Consider the following 21,893-nt stretch of genomic DNA (forward strand, 5'->3'; position numbering starts at 1 on the left):
ATTAGGGCAGTGAGTGCAAGTATTGAATATCTTCTGAAGTGTTAGATCATATATACAGGTTATGAGCTTCTGATTCTTTGCTTGAACTGATCTAAGGATGCACCTATGTAGTTGATAATGGTTGATGGATCGGGATCATAAAGCCTTAAATGTATGTGGTTTGATCATGGACAGTCTAGATCTGAATACTGATGCATGTTTTATTCTATAAATGATATGATCTGTTTATGACTAAAGTCTGGAATGTCTAAGTTAGTATTTACAGACATGTACACTATTTCGCTTTGGTAAAAGCGCATATACACGCTGGTTCGACACATCAAAGTAGCGTATACCTTATGAACTATGATGTTTGAAGTTACAGTTGGTTCTGGTTGTTGATGTAGAGTTCTGGGTTTTGCTTTATGTTTTGGTAACTACATTCTAGTGACGTCGTTCTGAATGTTCAGATTGATTGATTGTGATTTGCTTCAGTGATGATGGATGAGATCTAATGATGGATCAGGATCATAATGACTTATCATTATGTGATCTGATGGGCTAGATCTGATTGCTAACACATGTTTTATCCTTTATATGTGATGATCTGGGTATGTCTGAAGTTGGGAAGTGCAACGAAGTTATAAGTAAGTATTTGCAGATCTATACGCTGGTTCGCTTTGGTGAAGTTGTTTATACACATTGGTTCGGCTCTTCCAAGTAGCGTATACACTCTGATGCATGGTTTTGAAGTTACAACTGATGTAGTGTTCTGGGTTCAGATCTGTGTACTGGTTATAATGATCTATATGTTCCAGTTGATTGGTTGAAGTTGATTAAGTATGAATGTATGGTTGATTCAGTTGTGTCAGAGGTTCAGAGGTTGTCAGTGATTGATTGAGTTTGGTTGGTTCAAAGAGTGATGATTGAGTTTCAATAATTAGTTGATGTAGATGTATTTGATGGTTTTATTGCAATGATGATTGATTCTAAGCTTCAATATTATTGATGGGTCCAGTATGAAAATTGGATGAAACAAGGCCTTCATGTGTATTGTTGTGTACCAGGAGCATCTAGTCTGAAAATTTATGAAACGTGGTCCCTGGAGGAAGAAAGAAGGTCGTAGCCTTCTGTAGGTCAGTGCCTACATACTAGTGAACATATCGGCTAGTACAAGAGCTATGGGGTTGTAGCCCCCTTCCAGTAGAAGCTAGAGAACAAGAGAAGGTTGTAACCTTCTGCAGGTAGAAGCCTGCGTACTGGTATGAGTCTGCACCAGTACAAGATTGTAAATAGATTTTCTTATTATTAAAAGAAGACAAAGATGATAGAAGTAGGTGTTTTTCACCCACATTGGGTTTGCACCTTAAATCTTGGTGTTCATGTGTGTTGCTTATGTGTGATGGTTCATTATGTTATTAATTGCATGTGGTTACTGTTTAATGTTTAATAAAGTACTGATGCACAGATTAAAGATCAACATATGATGTATTAACTAAATCATAAGTTCATTAGATATACGTTGGTTTCCTTAAGAACAGTTGCGTGCACATTCCAGTTCCCTTCACTGAAGTAGCGTATATAAATCTAATTATGGAAATGAAAAATTATTGATCTGCTAATAATGATTCACCCCCCCTCTCAGTATTATTTCCAAAAATTGGTATCAGAGCAGGTCCTTCGGCAAAATCTTGATCGCTTGAAGGAGATCCATAGAAACAATGGGAAAGAAGCTAAAGAATAAAGCACCTCAAAAGAAGAAGGCATCTCAAAGGAACTGTGACAGTGAGAGAGACGATCAGGGATTATGTAGAAGAAACTCTTCAGATTCAGAATCGCCTCAGAATGAAGATGAACAAGAAAAAGAACTATCAGGTATGAATTTGTTATCCTCTGATGATACATTTCTCTATTCATTTGAAGATGATGAGAGTGACAGCAAAACATCTGAATTTTCTCTTATGGGTGAAAGAGAAAGATATCAAATAGAGGCAGAATTTAAAAAACTCAAAGACAAAATTAGAGATCAACAAGATCCATTGGACAAAAGGGAGTGTACCTTCAAAGAAGAAGCTACCAGACTAAAAGCTCAACTGGAGGAAGGAAACAAAGTAAGGAAGCAATACAAGGAAAAGGAAGATCAATGTCAAAAGCTACAGGATGAAGTGACATCATTAAAAAATGAAGTAAATAAAAGGAGCACAACAATCAAGAAACTTAAAGATAGATCCAGTTACTATGAAAGTCTTGAAGCTAAGATTCTCTCTCTAAAATAAGATTTTGAAAAACCAAATAAGCAGAATGAAGAACTACTCCAAGCTCTTGAAGAACAAGAAACCGAAGTTCTCGAATTAAGGCAACAAGTGGAAGAAGGAAGAAAATTTGAAGAAATCATGAAGAAGTAGTATCTTGAAATGGAAGAGAAATATCAGGTTGAGGTAAATATACTAAAAGGTAAATTAGGAGAAAAGGATAAGCTTTTATGATTTCAAGATAGTACTAAGATTTTGGATGATATTCTTAGTAGTCAAAGGTCTCTTGCCATCAAATCTGGTCTTGGTTTTCATGAATCTGTTGAAGGTGAATCTATCTCACAAGGTGAGGCAAGGAAATCTAATGCAAAATCTAAAATGCTCAATAAGGAGATGAGAGGTCAACCCCATCAACAACCAAGGAAAGAAATTCTTCAAAGAAAATCTTTTACTCCTAACTATGGAAGTGATAGTTGGTTATTTCCTCACATGAATAATGTATGTTTTATATGTCATAATTTTGGACATGTTGTAGCAAGATGTTGAAGTAGAATGGGTCAAGACCATCACACATAAAGATCATCAACTTCCAGGTACTTTAAGGGATATTATTTTTCTTGCAATATGATTGGTCACAAAGCAATTGACTATTATAGAAGGAATATGAAACATGTAAGATGTTAGGCATGTAAAATTTTTGGACATATAGCAAAGGAATGCAGGAGAAAATTTCGGGCACCATACCAAAAGGAGAAAACATCATCACACTCAAAGATATGGAAGAAGAAGGAAGTATAGTTAGAAAAATGTGGCATGGCACAGTGTATAGACATAACAGACTCAGAGGGAGCTAAAAGTGTGAAACTTCAATGTTCTAAATCTCATATGCAAGTTTCTTGAAGACAAGTCGCATATATACACGAGTTTGAAGCTACACAATCGCGTATATGTGGTTTGAGGAAAAAGGCAGTGGGACAGACTCAGAAAACTGATTTGATATGATTCAGACAATTATCAGTTATCTTTTCTATCTTGATGATAGATGACTACATTCTGTGGATGTTATTTAGAAGTGCTCACAAGTTGTTGATAACTTGATGTATATCTGATTGATGATGATGCCCTGATATTTCTTATTGATATATGCAATGATCAGATCTGACAGTGAATAGGTGGAACAGGTTCAGGGGGATAACATGCTATGTTTCTAATAAAGAATTGTTCGCATTATGTTTAGAAGTATTTGGTATCTAATCAATGATGATGATGCTTATGTGGCTAAAGTGCTTAAATGATACATCTTGCTATGTTACGGTTATGAGTTGCCCATGATGAAATCTCAGATGATACTTGTATTTACATAGTTGTTATTCATATCAGATGATTGTGGATGACTTTTTGATGATGCATATAGTACATATATGTTGCTTACATGGTGATCTTCATAAGGACAAGTAGAAGTACAAAGTTTGATTACACAGCTTCATTATTTGATGATAAGCCACTCATTTCTTTTATGCTGGTGTCATCATGCCTTCAAATATGCATGATACAGGATTCCTATAGTTCTTGGCTCTCACATCGTTTAGGATTGTTGTTGTTGATGGTATCAAGAAAGCTGGACAAATGACCATGCACTCATGGTTTCTAGATACATAATTGATGGATACACGTTATGTTGGATACATGGATGATTACTTAAGTTGCATATTGATAAATATTGTTGGTTGGCCAAAAGAATGGTATTATTTCAGGTCTCATGAAGACAGAGCTATTTGAGGACATGGATATTCGAAGACATGGATTACTTAGTCACATAATGATGATGAGTTCTTACCTTATGATGATAGGTTGATACTCACATATGTTGATTATCATGGTTGATGCTTATCAGATGTGGGATGTTCCCTAGTGATGATACATGGTTGATATATTGAAGGTTCTTGTGGAAAGATCATGCAGTTCTTGATGATGATGTTATGATCATAGATGATGACTATGGTGTTTTCACATACATATGATATGATGTGAATGATTTTGTGCTATTGCTTGGAGATATGACATATGCTTAGTTGATTCATGGAAGGTTATGATAAGGCTCCTTTTACTAAGGAAACGAAGCAAGTTGATCTTGATGAGATCAAGAGGATGAGTTGATATCTATATGCGACATACTTTGTCACAGGTTGATGATATTTACACTTTCATATCTTGGGAACTAATGATGAACATATACAGGTTACTAGTCTGGATGTTGTTGACAAATGTGTATGGTGCAGATCATACATGGTGTATGATAGTTTCTGATGACTATCATGGTCTTGTTTAGATATTTGGTCCCTATTATAAATGTCATGTATATCATTCAATGTAAAGGTCATCTAAAGACCCATGATGTAATAATTTGTCTTTGTCTATCATAGTCTTTTGATAAGTCCTTTTTGGTCATATGATGTAATTTGTATCCCCACTATGCATGGGAAGGATGATGTAATAATTTCTATATTTGAGTCAAATTCGATATATCCCCACTTGGTTGGGAGATTGATGTATGTATGAGTCATTAGTGATAGGAAAGCCAAACTCACTTAGTTGAGTTATAGAGTCATGTTATTCTTTTGGAACATATTTGCAGACTCTGCATGTGCTCAGGGGGAGCATGGATGATATAGTGCATCTCAGTATGAACAAAGGGGGAGTTCAATCGGAGAATTCAACATGTGCCTAGGGGGAGCATGATCAATGTTTATATTCAGCTATTCAGATATAAAATTCTTCATTTTGGTTAGCCCTTTGCCCTTGATATCAAAGGGGGATAATATCTTGGTCCACCCTTTGCCCTTGATGTCAAAGGGGGAGAGCATTTTGGTGTTTCTTGTTATCTCTGATAGTTTCTACAACTTGCAGTAATCAACACCAACATGGTTGCCATCAAGTCCAAAGGGGGAGATTGTTGGCATTATGATGCATGTGTTGTACTTGATGGCAACCCATTTATAGCAGAACAACTCACTTGTATATGGTACAGGAGAGATATCAAATGTGACAGAATGCATGGCAGTTGTGTTTACAAATATGACAAAATATAGGGTAGTTCAAAGGAATCAGTTTAGAAGTAATGTACAAAGGAAAATCACATTATAATAGGTCTATTAAGAGGGAACAAAGTAATGATACAAAATAATAGGGTGAAGGAACAAAGGACTACAGATTAGAATCAAGAAGTTGAATAAAAAGGACATTTTCAGGTATGTTAAGTTGTATATGCGGGTTCATTGTAGAAAAAGAGCATATACACGCGGATTAATAGAACAAAAGGTGTGTATACGTATACACGCACTTTCACAAGAGGAAAGGCTTGTACATGTTGGAAAACCAAGGTTTTGGTCTGAGGTATTTAGTCCAAGGTATTTTGGTCCAAGGTATTGATCCAAGGTATTTGGTCCGAGGTATTGACCCTAGGTATCTGGTCCAAGGTATTGATCCTAACTGGTTTTGGTCCAAGGTATTGAGAAAGGCCTAAAACTATATAAGGAGGAGAATATCATTAGGGCAGTGAGTGCAAGTATTGAATATCTTCTAAAGTGTTAGATCATATATACAGGTTATGAGCTTCTGATGCTTTGCTTGATCTGATCTAAGGATGCACCTATGTGGTTGATAATGGCTGATGGATCAGGATCATAAAGCCTTAAATGTATGTGGTTTGATCATGGACAGTCTAGATATGAATATTGACACATGTTTTATTCTGTAAATGATATGATATCTGTATGACTGAAGTCTGGCATGTCTAAGTTAGTATTTACAGACATGTACGCTATTTTTCTTTGGTAAAAGCGTGTATACACGCTGGCTCGACACATCAAAGCAGAGTATACCTTATGAACTATGATGTTTGAAGTTACAGTTGGTTCTGGTTGTTGATGCAAATTTTTGGGTTTTTCTTTCTGTTCTGGTAACTGCATTCTAGTGATAGTGTTCTGAATGTTCAGATTGATTAATTGTGATTTGCTTCAATGATGATGGATGAGATCTAATGATGGATCAGGATCATAATGACTTATCATTATGTGATTTGATGGTCTAGATCTGATTGCTAACACATGTTTTATCCTTTATATGTGATGATCTGGGTATGTCTGAAGTCAGGAAGTGCAACGAAGTTATAAGTAAGTATTTGCAGATCTATACACTAGTTCGCTTTAGTGAAGTTGCGTATACACGTTGGTTTGGCTCTTCCAAGTAGTGTATACACTCTGATGCATGGTTTTGAAGTTACAGCTGATGTAGTGTTCTGGGTTCATATCTGTGTACTGGTTACAATGATCTATCTGTTCTAGTTGATTGGTTGAAGTTGATTAACTATGAATGTATGGTTGATTCAGTTGTGTCAAAGGTTTAGAGGTTGTTAGTGATTGATTAAGTTTGGTTGGTTCAGAGAGTGATGATTGAGTTTCGGTAATTGGTTGATTCAGATGTATTTGATGGTTTTATTGCAATGATGATTGATTCTAAGCTTTAATATTACTAATGGGTCCAATATGAAAATTGGATGAAATAAGGACTTCATGTGTATTGTTGTGTACCAGGAGAATCCAATCTGCAAATTTGTGAAACGTGGCCCCTGGAGGAAGAAAGAAGACTGTAGCCTTCTGTAGGTCAGCACCTATGTACTAGTAAACATATTGGCTAGTACAAGAGCTAGGGGGTTGTAGCTCCCTTCCAGTAGAAGTTAGAGAATGAGAGAAGGTTGTAACCTTCTGCAGGTAGAAGCCTGCGTACTGGTATGAGTCTGCACCATTACAAGATTGTAAACAGATTTTCTTATTATTAAAAGAAGACAGAAATGAAAACAGCAGGTAGTTTTCACCCACATTGGGTTTCCACCTTAAATCTTGGTGTTCATGTGTGTTGCTTATGTGTGATGGTTCATTCTGTTATTAACTACACATGGTTATTATTTAATGTTTAATAAAGTACTGATACACAAATTGAAGATCAACATATGATTAATTAATTGAGTCATAAGTTCACTAGATATACGTTGGTTGCCTTAAGAACAATTGCGTGCACATGCGAGTTCCCTTCACTGAAGTAGCGTATATAAATTTGATTATGGAAATGAAAAATTATTGATCTACTAATACTGATTCACCCCCTTCTTAGTATTATTTCCAACACTCAGTGTCACCATTGGGTCATTAGGGTTAAGGTCATAAGATTAGTCATTTCATGTATAAATCTGGCAAATGAGGAGTGCCAATAGGTAAATTTGTTCAATAATAATTGATTTCAAATGTGATTTATGTTTCTATATGTAATATCTATCCTAAGGTTCTAAAGTTACAAGAAAGGCTACAAAACTCAAAAAGGAAGTGAATTGGTGAGGTGGGCCATCTTATCTCATTAATCACTTAGACACCAAAAGAAAATTATAAAGCACATGGATGAGTTCATTCACATTCATTTTCACGTGTATACCATCCAAGAATTGAGGTCCCCCCTCTCCTTTGGAAAAAAATGTGTTTCCACAGCTCTTGTTGGTAAAAATTGGCCCTCCATACACACAAAGAGCCTATGCTATGCACCGGGACAACACATTGTGCACATGAGAACTGTGTTGCGCATGGGCACTGCATACAGGAGACTTTTGCTACGCATGGGGTAGAATTGTGAAAAATTATTATTTGACCACCAAAATCCATTTTTCAAATCTCCCCTTTAATCATTTCATTCTCCAGGCTCTATCACAAGTAAGTTTAATCATTTTCATGCCATCCTTTGCCTCATATGGCAAGAAAATGATCAAATACTTCTTCTCTTAGGGTTTACATGATTTTCATGGATTTGATCCTCAAATGATAAATTTATTCCCTAAACCCTAGATTCCTTGTCCCTAAACCTCTATTTGCAGCTAATACACCATATCCATCCACCACAAAGCCTTTTCCCCTAATTTTTTATCATTTTCCTCTAAACCCTAATTTACCCTATCTCTTTCTAGGAGAGGCCTATGTTTTGGCCTTTTCCATCCCCTCCCCTTACTAATTTCCCAAAATTCCTTCTTCCCCTACTCACTGACATCATCCCCTACCCTCCTAAATTTCCTTAAAAATTTAAGAAACTCCTAAGTCCATCATAGCACCTCATTCCCTCACAGTAGCAAATTTCACTATTTTTGCTGGATTTTCACCTAGGGTTTGAAGTATGGAGCCTGACTCATCACCATCAAAGAAGAGGAAGTACAACAAGGGGGGAAAGATACTAAGGTTTGAGCCTTCTAATTTCAATGAAATCACCTCGTCCCCATTTGTCATGAAATGCTTTGAAGATACCATTTGTTTAGGGTTTTGTCAAAGAGTGGAGGAAGTAGGTTACCATGAGCATCTCACAGATATTTTCCCTCATCTTAAAGGAAGAAAAGATCACCATTGTAGGGATTGATTTCATTTTTTCAGTGAATTCCATCTCTCAAGCTATAGGCATACCAAACCATGGTGAAAACTAGTTCAAGGGCATGAACCTAGACCTAGAAGAGTACAAACCCTATTTGAAATCACAATACAAAGGAGCTCACTCACATGTTTTCCCATTCAGATACTTGTTGGAGAGATATGCACCATTGATGAAGTTTTTCATGAGGTTCTTCACATGTGAGGGTAGATTTTCTAGGTTATATCAATACCACATAAGGCTGCTCATGCACCTTACAGCTGCCAAGTCTCTCAATTTGTGCATCTACTTGTATAGGAGCCTAATCAATATGTTTAAAAGGGTGAAATTAAAAGGAAAAGAGGATTACCCCAACCTCTTTCATCATAGCTTGATAAAGTTTATAGTACCCCATCAGTTGGCAGAGAAGAACATGACAAGGGACACCTTGATTGAGGCAACCTTGAAAATGCATATAACCACTTCACCAAACCAACACCAAATCATATTAGCACAGCCCATGGAGGTGGGGTCATCAAGCAAACATGATGAGGTTTCCAAGGAACCTAGGCCTGAGGTGACCAAGACATATCAAAGAGGCAGAAGGCTTGTGTTTTCTCCTCAAATTGAGGAAGAGGCCAAGCCTACTACATCAGCAAAACAGGGATCACCATCACATCATGAAGCTTGTTTGCATGATGAGGATCCCATTCACCATGATTTTGTCTTAGTTAACTTGGAGGCACAAGATGAGCATCAAAGTTTGTAACAAGTCATTAAAGAGAAGGATTCTCAGATCATGGAGCTCAAGGATAATTTAGCTAGGGTGAAATTCATCATTTTATTCCTTGAGCAAGAAAGCAGTCAACTTAAGGCAAAATAGCTAGCCATGGAGAAAGAGAAATTCAAAGCTAAGAAGCAAGAGATGAAAGGTAAGCCAATGGTGGACCATGAAGACACTGAGAAACATGAAGGACATGTGGCAAGGAAGAGACCAAGGACGATGAGTCTTAGGAAGGCACTTTAGAGGGAAAGAGAACAAAGGCCACCAGTGGAAGAATTGACCTTTGAAGAGAGGATTGCATAGGAAAATGGCCATCCATTATTACACAAGGAATCAGGTTGCCAAAGTCAGAATCAAGTAGTTGAAGGTCAAATTCAAGGAAACCCTAATCAACCAAGAAGAGAAGGGTAATTTAGATTTGCTTGCTGATGCACCCATGGTTGCATAACATACCTCATCAGGCATCCTTGGACAAATTTTGGGAGGATTTGGAGAAATTTTTGTATTTTGGTGCAGACTATTATGAACCAGCTAAAAAAAAAGAAAATATATGTCAACGACTTCAAAATCAGCCTCTTCGATGGGGAAATCTCCTTTACATTACACAAATGAACAATTCTTGGATGATACAAATGACTAAACCTCCTTTCTATATATAGGAGTCTAAGGGGTCACAATATAATCAAAGCCGACATAACAATAATATAATAAGGGCACAACAATAACAATAGAGGGCTTCTATGGGGCACACTAATAACAATATGGGGACAATAGGGGCACAATAATAAAAATAAGGGATACAATGACAATAGTAATGGGGGAATCACTAGTATTATAGGGACCTAGCATGCCCCTCTCCTTCAAAAAAGTGTTGTCCTCAATGCTTGAGTAGTTCTAGATGTTTCTGTATAAAATTCTTCAGCAGGTAAGTTCTTCCACTTTATGAGATACTCTGAAATTGATCAATTTCGTAGCTATCGATTTCTTGTTTCTGTGACTGCTTCAAGTTCCAGTATTATTTTTCCTTCCTCTTCAAGTTTTGGAAATATTGTTTGAACTAGGAGCTTGTCACCTATAACCTTCTTTAAACATGAAACATGGAAAACTAGGTGCACTCAGGAAGCTACAGGAAGCTCCAATTTGTATGCCATAGTACCAATCTTTTGCAACACCTTATATGGACCATAATACTTTGGTGATAATTTATTATCCTTCTTAGCTTGCTTGAAGGATAGTTTTTTATATGGTTTTAGCCACAGGAATACCTAGCCACCTACATCAAAACTTTGTTCATTGTGATGTTTATCTTCGTGTTGTTTCATTCTATTATGCGCCAAAGTGAGGTTATCCTTGAAGAGTTGGAGAACTTGTTGTTGACGCTTGATGTGATCTTCCACTACTTGAACTTTAGAATTTTCTCTTAAATATGATGTGATCAATGGTGGATGATATCCATAAAGTGCCATAAATGGGGTCATCTTTGTTGTAGTATGGAAGGAAGTGTTATACCACCATTCAACTAGAGGCAACCATTTGACCCATTGTGTCTGTTTATTAAAGACAAAGCAACAAATATATCCTTCCAAACATTTATTTACTATCTCAGTTTTCCCATCAGATTGAGGATGATAAGATGAGCTATGAGCTAACTGAGTACTAAGACAAGAAAATAATTATGTCCAAAAATTTCCAGTGAAAATTGGATCTCTGTCGCTTACAATAATCTTTGGGTTTCCATGTAGCTTTTGAATTGTTTCCATAAATGCAATAGAAATTGCACTAGCTTTAAATGAATGAGATAATGCACAAAAGTGTGCATACTTGGTAAGTCTATCAACTACCACCACGATGACACTCTTTCCTTCGGACTTGGGTAAACCTGTGATAAAATCCATTGAAACCTCCTCCCAACGTTGGCTTGGAATCGATAAAGGTTGTACTAGACCTAGGGTCTTAATTTTTTTAACTTTATTTTGTTGGAAAACGAAACATTCCGCCACAAACTTTTGAATATTTGATTTAAGGCCATTCCAAAAAAAATTCTTCTTAACCCTGTGGTAAGTTTTTAAAAATCCTAAGTGCCCTCCTAAGGGAGAAGTGTTCAATTCCATAAGAATATTTTATTTGATTTGGGAATTCTTACATAGGTATAAGTGATATTTGTACCATAACGAATCATTTTTCCAACTAAATGTATCATATATACTAGGATCTTGTTGTATCTTTTGAATGAGTGCCCACACGTCTTCATCATTCTTCCATTCATCCCTTGCTTCATTTATCCAATATGGTTGGATAATAGAAATGGCACAAAAAAATTCTTCCACATCCTCATCCTTTCTTGACAGTGCATATGCCACAACATTTTGCTTCCCTTTTTTGTAGATGATTTCAAAGTCATAACCAAACATTTTTGTGACCCATTTTTGTTTCTTTTCTAAAGATAATCTTTGTTCTAAAAAGTATTTAAGACTATCATGATAAGTTTTTACCTTGATGTGTCTTCCCATTAGGTATGGTCATCATTTCTTAAGTCCATGTAGTATTGCCAACATTTCCATCTCATAAATAGCTTTGTGTAAATACTTTCCTTTGATTGGATGACTTTCGAAAGCAATGAGTCTTTCTTCTTGCATTAAAACAACACCAATTCCATTTCTTGAGGAATCACATTCCACAATAAAGGTTTTTGTGAAGTCCGAAGTAGCTAAGAACGGTGCTTGGCACATTGCTTCTTTAAGATGTTCAAATGCCTTTATTGCTTCTAGAGTCCATGAAAATGCATCTTTCTTCAATAATGTCGTTAGAGGTGCTGCTATTCTCCCATAATTCTTAAAAAACTTGTGATAATACCCTCTCAACCCGAGAAATCCTCGTAGATGCTTTATGGATGTGGGGATTTTCCATTCCGTAATGGCTTTAATTTTGCTAGGGTCTACCTTAACACCTTCACGAGATACAATATGACCCAGATATTCCACCTCTTGTACTCCAAAAAAACATTTGGATATTTTTGCATATAATTGTTTCTCCTCCAATAGTTTGAGCACCCTGTCAACATGTTGAACATGATCCTTCCAAGACTTGTTGTAGATTAGTATATCATCAAAAAATACTAACACAAATATTCTCAGGAAGGGTTTGAAAATGGAATTCATCAAACCTTGAAATGTAGAAGGTGCATTGGTAAGGCCAAAAGGCATGACCAAAAATTCATAACAACCCTCATGAGTTCTAAATGTTGTTTTTAGAATGTCTTCAATCTTCATTCTAATTTGATGATATCCAGAACGAAGATCCAAATTGGTGAAGTAAATTGATCCATGAAATTCATCCAATAATTCATCAAATTAGAAAAGCTCTATCTTTTCTATCTTCAGAGGATAATCTTTGTTCTAAAAATTATTTAAGGCTATCATGATCCGTTTTTACCTTGAAGTGTCTTCCCATTAGGTAGGGTCGCCATTTCTTAAGTGCATGGAGTATTGCCAACATTTCCTTCTCATAAATAGCTTTGCTTAAAAACTTTCCCTTGATTGGATGACTTTCAAAATCAATGGGTCTTTCATCTTGCATTAGAACAACACCAATTCCATTTCCTGAAGCATCACATTCCACAATAAAGGTTTTTGTGAAGTTTGGTGTAGCTAAGACCGATGCTTGGCACATTGCCTCTTTAAGATGTTCAAAGGCCTTTGTTGCTTCCGGAGTCCATGAAAATGCATCTTTCGTCAATAATGTTGTTAGAGGTGCTGCTATTCTCCCATAATTCTTAACAAACTTGCAATAATACCCTGTCAACCCGAGAAATCCTTGCAGATGCTTTATGCATGTGGGGATTTTCCATTCCTTAATGGCTTTAATTTTTCTAGGGTCTACCTTAACTCCTTCATGAGATACAATATGACCTAGATATTCCACCTCCTGGACTCCAAAGAAACATTTGGATCTTTTTGCATATAATTGTTTCTCCTCCAATAGTTGTAGCACCCTGTCAACATGTTCAACATGATCCTTCCAAGACTTGCTGTAGATTAGTATATCATCAAAAAATACTAACACAAATTTTCTAAGGAATGGTTTGAAAATTGAATTCATCAAACCTTGAAATGTTGAAGGTGCATTGGTAAGGCCAAAAGGCATGACCAAAAATTCATAATGACCCTCATGAGTTCTAAATGTTGTTTTCGAAATGTCTTTAGTCTTCATTCTGATTTGATGATATCCTGAACGAAGATCCAACTTGGTGAAGTAAATTGATCCATGCAATTCATCCAGTAATTCATCAATGACAGGAATGGGGAACTTATCTTTAATAGTGAGCTTGTTGAGCTCCCTATAATCCAGACACATGCGCCATGATCCATCCTTCTTGTGCACCAATACTACTGGAGCAGAGAAAGAACATTGACTCGGTTGAATTATACCAGCCTCTAGCATTTCTGCAACCATACGTTCAATTTCACTCTTTTGGACATAGGGATATCTGTACGGCCTGATGTTTGGAGGAACACTTCCTGGAATCAGATGAATAGCATGATCATGATCACGCATAGGTGGGAGACCTTTGGGAGTCTCAAATACCTTGGAATGATTGTCCAGGACTTTTTGGAGATCTGGAGAAATAGATGATTCCGATGTGGAAACATCTAGCGAACATAATTGTGCAATTACACCTCTTTGCTCCTTTTTTAGAAGTTTTGTCATACCATTAGAGCTGATTATCTTTCTTGGTTTCCCTGCAATACCCCTTAATTCAACTTCCTTTCCTTCCGTAGAAAATTTGATGAAAACTTCTTGAAAATTAAAAGCTATTGTACCCAAGGATTGTAGCCATTGGACTCCTAGTACAACATCAGCACCTCCCATTGGAATGGAAAGCATTGGGCTAGTCAATACATATTCTCCCATGGACAGCTTGATATTATGGCACTTTCCAGAGCAATTTATTGTTCCTCCATTTGCAATCATCACTTGACACTCTGGTGCTGGATATAGGAAGCAATTCAATTCTTTTGCTACCTTACAATGAATAAAATTGTGGGTGCTTCCTGAATCAATCAACACTATTACCTTTTTCTTCTTGATTTGTCCTTCTATCTTGATGGTTTGAGGAGTGGTAATTCCTGCCAATGCATTACAAGATATGGTCAGATTTATTTTTTCTTCATCTAAGCTTTGTTCCTGGAGTATATCCTCTTCTTTTGACCTTTCTTGCTCCTTTTCTTCTTCCTCTTCACAATCTATGTAGAATAATTTCTTCTCAGCACACTTATGACCTTTAGTGTATTTGCTATCACAACTGTAACAAAGCCCTTTTGCTATTTTTTCTTCCAATTGTTGTGGTGTCAACCTTGTAGGTTGTGGAAGACTAGGGGCAACAACACTTCCGTCTTTATAGTTGTGAGTTGTATGCTTCCTGGTTGCCATAATTTTGCTTTCCATTTTTCTTGCTAACCTGAATGCCTTCTCTAATGAATCAGGTTCCCAAAGGTGAATATCATGTTGGATATTATCCTTTAAAGACCCTATGAACACATCAATCCTATGCTCCTCTGGAATATCTTTTACCCTTATGTTCAATTTTTGGAATTCCTCAATGTGCTCCATTATTGAACCCTTTTGTTTGAGACTTATCAATTGGCTAAAAAAAGTGTTGCTTTTTGTATCCTCATAATGTGCTATCAATTCTTCCGTAAAAATTGCCCAAGTGATAAATTTTTTACAAGAGCAAAGCCATTGATACCATACAAACTGATTTGGTTCCAAATATAAAGTTGCCATACGTACCTTTTGTGTGTTTTGCACATTATTGAGATCGAAGAATTGCTCCATCTGTAATATCCATGTGGCGGGATCCTTGCCATCAAACTTCCTCATATCGATTTTTGGAATATGGTGGGTCTTCGATCCAACATTAGAGTCTATGGAATCATGATTAACATTTCTTTTGTTCACATCATGAGTTTCCTTTACAACCTTTTCACCATTAGTAAGTATTTCTTGTAGAAAATTTGTCAAATCTGTCTTCAAATCTATCTTCAAATCTACCATGCCTCTCTTCAAATCTATCTTTGAATCATCCATCTTAGCTTCCATGCCATTTATCTTAGATTCCACGCCATTTATCTTAGCTTCTGTTAGCTTTTGTGAGCGTGACATTTGTTGCACTTGTTCTTGTAATTTTGATATATCATGTAGCATTTCTTCCTCCTCTTCATGAGTCATGCTAGAGCTTTCAGGTTCCTTACTAGGTGTTTGCATTTTCTTTCCTCGGGGCATCAATTACCGATAATAATGCTTTACTATGCCCTTTGAATTCCTTCAAACCAAGCTTACGCAAAAATTTAAAAAAAAACTACACACCTTTTTTCACTTTGTAGAAGCCTAATATTGAATCTGATGTATCTCTGTAAATTTAGATCCTCCAGTTTTGAAATTGCGACCTGTAGTAGCCTTCAGTGTCCTCTTTCCAATGCCACAAGTCTGACCCAAATTAGATTCTCCAAGGAAGATTTATACGAAATCTCCCACAGTGACTTGATTATAGACTAGTTCAGTAGAGCGAACTTGTACGACATGCGACGAGTCACTGTTTCGACCTTTGGATCTAAAAAATGCATACAAGAAACTATAGTCCGTCCTATTTTTGTACCTTCTTACGAAATTTCAATCCGATCCCCAGAGAGAAAATTATAACGATTTTCCCCAGGTCACCTGTTTGGAATGTAATTCAGGAGTCTGCAAAAAGACCAACTTCCTCAGATCATATCTCGGCAAATATAGCGCGAAAAGCTCTGAAATTCGGACCCGAGGTTCAGCGCGATTTCTTCTCAAATGGGTTTTTTTTTGTAACTTCTGAAACATTGTAGAAAAAAAGTTATAGCGAAAATTCCACGATGACCTGTTTGGAGCAGCGAAACCCTAGAATCCAAAGCTTTGATACCAAATGTTATGAAACCAGCTCAAGAAAAGATAGATCAATGCCTTAGAATTCAGCCTCTTCGAGGGGGTAACCTCCTTTACATTACATAAATGAACAATTCTTGGATGATTCAAATGACAAAACCTCCTTTCTATATATAGGAGTCTAAGGAGTCACAATATAATCCAGCCGACCTAACAATAATAATATAAAGCCACAAAAAAAACAATAGAGGGATTCTATGGGGCACAGTAATAACAATATGGGGGCAATAGGGGCACAACAATATTAATAAGGGGTATAACTATAATAGTAATGGGGTAATCACTAGTATTATAGGGACCCAACAACCTCATCAACCAACTCCACCACCACAGAGTGATGTGGGAGATCATGCACATACATCTGTTGAACTGTCACATCCTCCCACCCCATCTCCTCCTAATGTCTACACATATTTCGCTTGCAAGCCTGTTGGTTTTCACATGGATTCGTTCCCTCGACCTCTATCCCCACATTTTTTTGATCCCTCAGATCGTACTGTCTCATGTTCTTCCATTCCTAACTCCTCACCTGTTGTGAACGAGGATCAAGTTGTCGATGGAGTTGGTGTTATGCAGCCAACTTGTGCCATCATTCATGATGAGTTTGTGAGGGGATCTAAAGAAAAACTCGCGGTGAAGGATGACTCCCTTCCATGTGCGCCTCACCTACTCTATCCTAGAATCCCTTGTGATTTTTCCACTGTTTATTTGCCCTATGAAAACTCATTTCCGGATGTTTCTACTTCCGATCATTCACAGGACATGTCATATGTTAGTCAGTCATTACATTGCAGAGAGGACACATCTTCCTCTGAAAATCCCTCCAATCTGTCATTTATCAGTTTTGAAAACACAAAGGGTGAACATCCTTGCTTCTCATCTACCCCTCCGCATGATTCATAATATCATGAGGATGCCGATGAACATCCCAAATTTTCTGATCGTGGTTGTCGTGATCTCTGTACTTCTTCATTTGATCATGACGTTGATTTAGTTGTTGTTAATCCATCTAAGCCACTGGTCTCCGATGGTCTACCTATCGATGAAGTCGAAACCCCGCAGGCTGTCGAGGCACTTAAACCCGAGCTCATGGTTATGTCAGGCCCTCGTTGTCTTAAGGTTGGTTTCACTTTCAATCAGGAAATTGTTGAAACATGCAAGGCTCCTCATCACTCTTTGCTTCGCATTGAAGATCAACCAAACACCCAGATTTTGCTTCCTCCACTCGAACTACACGACCCTATCACTCTTGCATTGGAGGAATCTTACACAGCAAGTACACTTGCACAACGTAAGTGGTATACCTTTCTAACGTTTTCTTGCATGTCACTGTCAAGAGAATGCATACACTTAAGATCTTTACACGCTGTAGCACAACACCATGGCAAGTCCACAAAGTGCATGTCATGCGCTTTCACTTACTTCTTTTCTGTGGATGCACTTAAGCCTAGAGTGTGTTTGTATTCATTGTTATATCTTTCATGTTTTCTGGTTCACACAACTATACTATTCACGAACCATGCCCTCACCAACATGGGTTGACCAATCCACCAGTGGCTGCATTGGAAGTATCACTTCACATGAGCAGACCCATGCATCATTAGCTTAGGAGTAGGAGTAGTGTTTGATTTTGGTTTGTTTGCTTGCATGCATGTTTGCTTCTTACTTTGCATGATTGTTTGTTTGCTTGCTTGTTTTCTTATGCGTTTACTTCTTCTTTTTCTTTGTTTTCTTGTTTGCTTTCTTGTTTATGTCCATAGAATAGTTTCACATGAAACTGTGTGTGACTCTTGGAACATGTTGGGTAAAGTAAAAGAGGACTTGTGCAGTTATCAATAATTGGTTATCTATTGTCCTGCATTTTCATGTAGAAATTGTTGTCTTCAGTCCATGATACATCAATGGAAAATACACACTATTTGAAGTGAGCCTTGGTGAAAAAACAATGCTTGCACGCTAACTAGGGTCACCTACTCTAGTCAGTTGTTTTTGGGTTAATCCTTGTTAGCTCAGTCAAGTAGAGTAAGGTGAGGGGGAAAACATCAACAAGCACGTTAGAGGTATATACAAACTACTTCTCTAAAGGAACAACATCTTATGCTCTCAATAACTCGGGATCCCTCTTCCACCTCTGAAATGAATAACTTCTATGCACATTTATGAAGACGAAAATGTGAAAAAATTTCAAAAAAATGAAAATGAATAAGGCGAAAGAGGAGAAAGGCTTCCTATGGAGAGAAGTGATACAAGTAACTCCACCAGGGTATTGACTAGGCTCAATGGCAGAGGAATGATTCTTGTGTTCCTGCGTGACTCCATCGGGGTACTGTCCAAGCCTACTGGTAGAGAGAAACACCAGAGATGAAACTAAAAATCTAACGACCATAAATCTTCTGCACCAATATACCCCTCATCCCAATCAAAACAATTGTGTTGACTTGGCTTGGAATGTGTGCCAACCGACCAAGATCTTGGCAGATGTTACATATTACAGTCAAGCAAGTGTGGAAACCAAGATGAACAGAGAACTGAACAATACTTCCATAGGTGTTAGACTTTCCTTTCATGAACAAGGTCCATTCAGAGATCTCAAGTTCTACTAGTGTGTTGCCAAGTGTTGTAGCGGCTACAACCACCCTCCAAAATTTTGCCTTAGCTTCATTTTGGAGCCTCCCTACCAACCATCCTAGTAGCATATCTTACATTGTCAAGTGCATAGGCTTCATTAGCTTTTCAATAGCTTTGTAGCACGTGCATGTTAGTTTTCTTCTCTCCCCTCACAGGCTACCATTTTGGACTTGATCTAGTTGCTGGCTGAGCAGCTCCCTCAAAAAATTGTGCAATTTTGGAGGGGAACCAACCTTCCCTCCAGAAATTACGCAAACCTATTGGCCAACCTGTTAGGCTCAGAAATTGCGCAATATAGCCAGACAACCTTCCTTGGGAAAAGTGCGCAATTTCTAGGTAGCATTCACTTGCTCCTCCCAGAAATTGCACAATCCCTCTGGGAAAGCCAGCCCAGCTCCTCCCATAAATTGTGAAATTCTGGGGTAGCAGTCACCTACTCCTCCCAAAAATTATGTAGTCCCTCTAGGACAACCAACCAAGTTCCTCTGAGAAATTATGCAAATCCCTCTCTCAGTCAAGCAAGCTATTGCATGTGCCTTCAGGTTGATTAGTTCCCTTTCGGACTGAGCAAAACTGATTTGCATGCATGGGTTGTTCTTCCCAAAATAGAAAAAGATACCATGCAAAAGGCATCCCTAGATCTAGGGATCTATTTTTAGCAGCCATAGGTTACATGCAAAGCTCATTTTAGAAACCTCTCGCCGAGTGTCACATTTTCCTAGATTTATGGCATGCATGTCATAACCTTGATCTTATCAAAAATTATTAACCGAATACTATAGGGCTCATTCCTCACATCGATCTTGTAGCTTTGACATCCCACATCACATCTAAGAGTCTTCAGCACTTTCAGCTTAGTTGTTTTAGGGTAAGTCTGCTTCTCATGTCTTGCGCTTTTTTTTTCTGTCAATTTTTGTCTTTCTCTTTGTGTGAGTGATGTCTTCTTGATTTCAATGATCACTTGCTGTCATTTTAATGTATGTTAGCTTGTAGAAGCATCGTTTTAGTTTTCATTTGCATTTCACGATTGTCGCATGCATGACACTGTTTTGCACCAATGGTCACCGTTGCGGCAACCCATTGCACACTCATGCATGTTTTCCTATTTTCTAAATCCTTCACTTTCTATTTGCATGCATGATCATTCACTCTTGTTTACACTCAATATCACCATGCATTCAGACTTCTCATGTTTTCAGTCACCCGTCAATAGGTTTGGGCTGCCTTGGCCTGGACCTTGCCTTGCTCGTCTAACATTGCACATTTTTGGAAGTGAAGGCTCTGCCTTCCCTCCAAAAATTCTGCAAGTCTAGCCCAGCATTGACCTCCAAACTTGCATTTCACAATTATGGGAGGCAGTGCCTTGCTGGCCTGAGAAACTACGTAATGCAGTTTACTGGTTTGCATGTCACTATTGAATGAAATTGCACATTGCACAGTTTCAGTCCTCAGTAGGCTAGGATTGACTGTGCATTGCGCAGTTCCAGTATTCATTCACCCTCCTAACAGCTAGGATTGTGCCTTGCACAGTTTTGGTAGTCAATCTCCCAGCCTCCTGTTGAAAATTATGCAATCTTCACAAACAGTCGCACAGGTATGTTGCATGTTGGTCCCCCAGTTTGTTCTGGTTTTTGACTGATAGATTTCTTGTCATGACTTTTGCTATGTATCCAAGTATCACAAGGGTTCATCTGCCTCTCAGTAGCATAGGTATAATGGCTTCCAGGAGAGCTGATTTGAAGACACCATTCAGAGCACAACTAGGGATGTAGTCAATCAAGTGTCTATGAACTTGCCTATATATGAAGACATCAAGTTGTTCATGGAAAAGGATATCAAGGTAAAATGGAATTAGTGTCACAATGAGCAGCACCATCAGTAGCAGCAGAAGGTAGCACACTTGCACGTGACAAATGCAAGAGGAGGGTTGTTGACAGCGCAGAAGCGGAACAAAGTTGCAAGCTCAAGCAAATCCACTTATGATGAAAGTAGATTTGAATATGGAGGCTATGAGGCAATGGTGCAACAAGAGGATCACGTGAAGGTAGAGAGAGAAACAGAGAAGGAGTTGCAAGTGTTGAAGCAGCAACTCAAGGAAGAAGAAGAGTTGCACATACGAGAGAAGTAGTTATAGCAAGAACAGGTGCAACAGGAGGCGCAACATCCACAGACTAATGAAACTATGCCTAGACAAGCTATAGATCCATTCAGTAGCTAGCATGGAGCAGACAGGGTGAGCAGTGATGTCAATCACATGCAAGGGTATTCAGGAGCATGGATTTCATTGTGTGCACGAATGTGATCCCGCCCATTTGGCACACTCACTGAGGAGAATATAAGAAGCAAGTTTGACTAGAGATGAACATGTATTTTGACAAGTTGATGTGCATGGTCACCAGCACACACTTAGAGATTAGCACAGACACTATGCATCAGTATGTTGTTGGTCCAGGTACACTCAATATGATGATGTGCATATTATCAGATGAGTTGGAAAAAGGAGCCATATTAGTGTACCCGGATGCAATGGAGGTAAGAGTTCGCTTTCTGCAAGATGTCACCATTAAGTGCACGAACACCATCACGAGCTGCCAAAGCTTGGAATAATTTTGCAACCGTCGATCATTGCAAGGATGCCAAAGAGTTGGTCTTAACACAACTACCCAAGTGTTAGTGATGTCTTGCATGGCTTTCTCAAGTCTATTTTGTCTCACATGGGTACGTGTGTAGATTGCATGTAACATCTTGTCAAGTGGAAGTTCAAATGTTGATAGTTGAATGTAACAGTCATGTAGTAGGTGAAGATTCATGAGGATAGGTGAAGAGTCACAAAGGGGAATTTCAAG

The sequence above is a fragment of the Pinus tabuliformis genome, chromosome 9 (assembly GCF_031772625.1).
Source record: "Pinus tabuliformis cultivar Carrire ecotype Pingquan chromosome 9, CPIR1, whole genome shotgun sequence".
Taxonomy (NCBI): Eukaryota; Viridiplantae; Streptophyta; class Pinopsida; order Pinales; family Pinaceae; genus Pinus; species Pinus tabuliformis.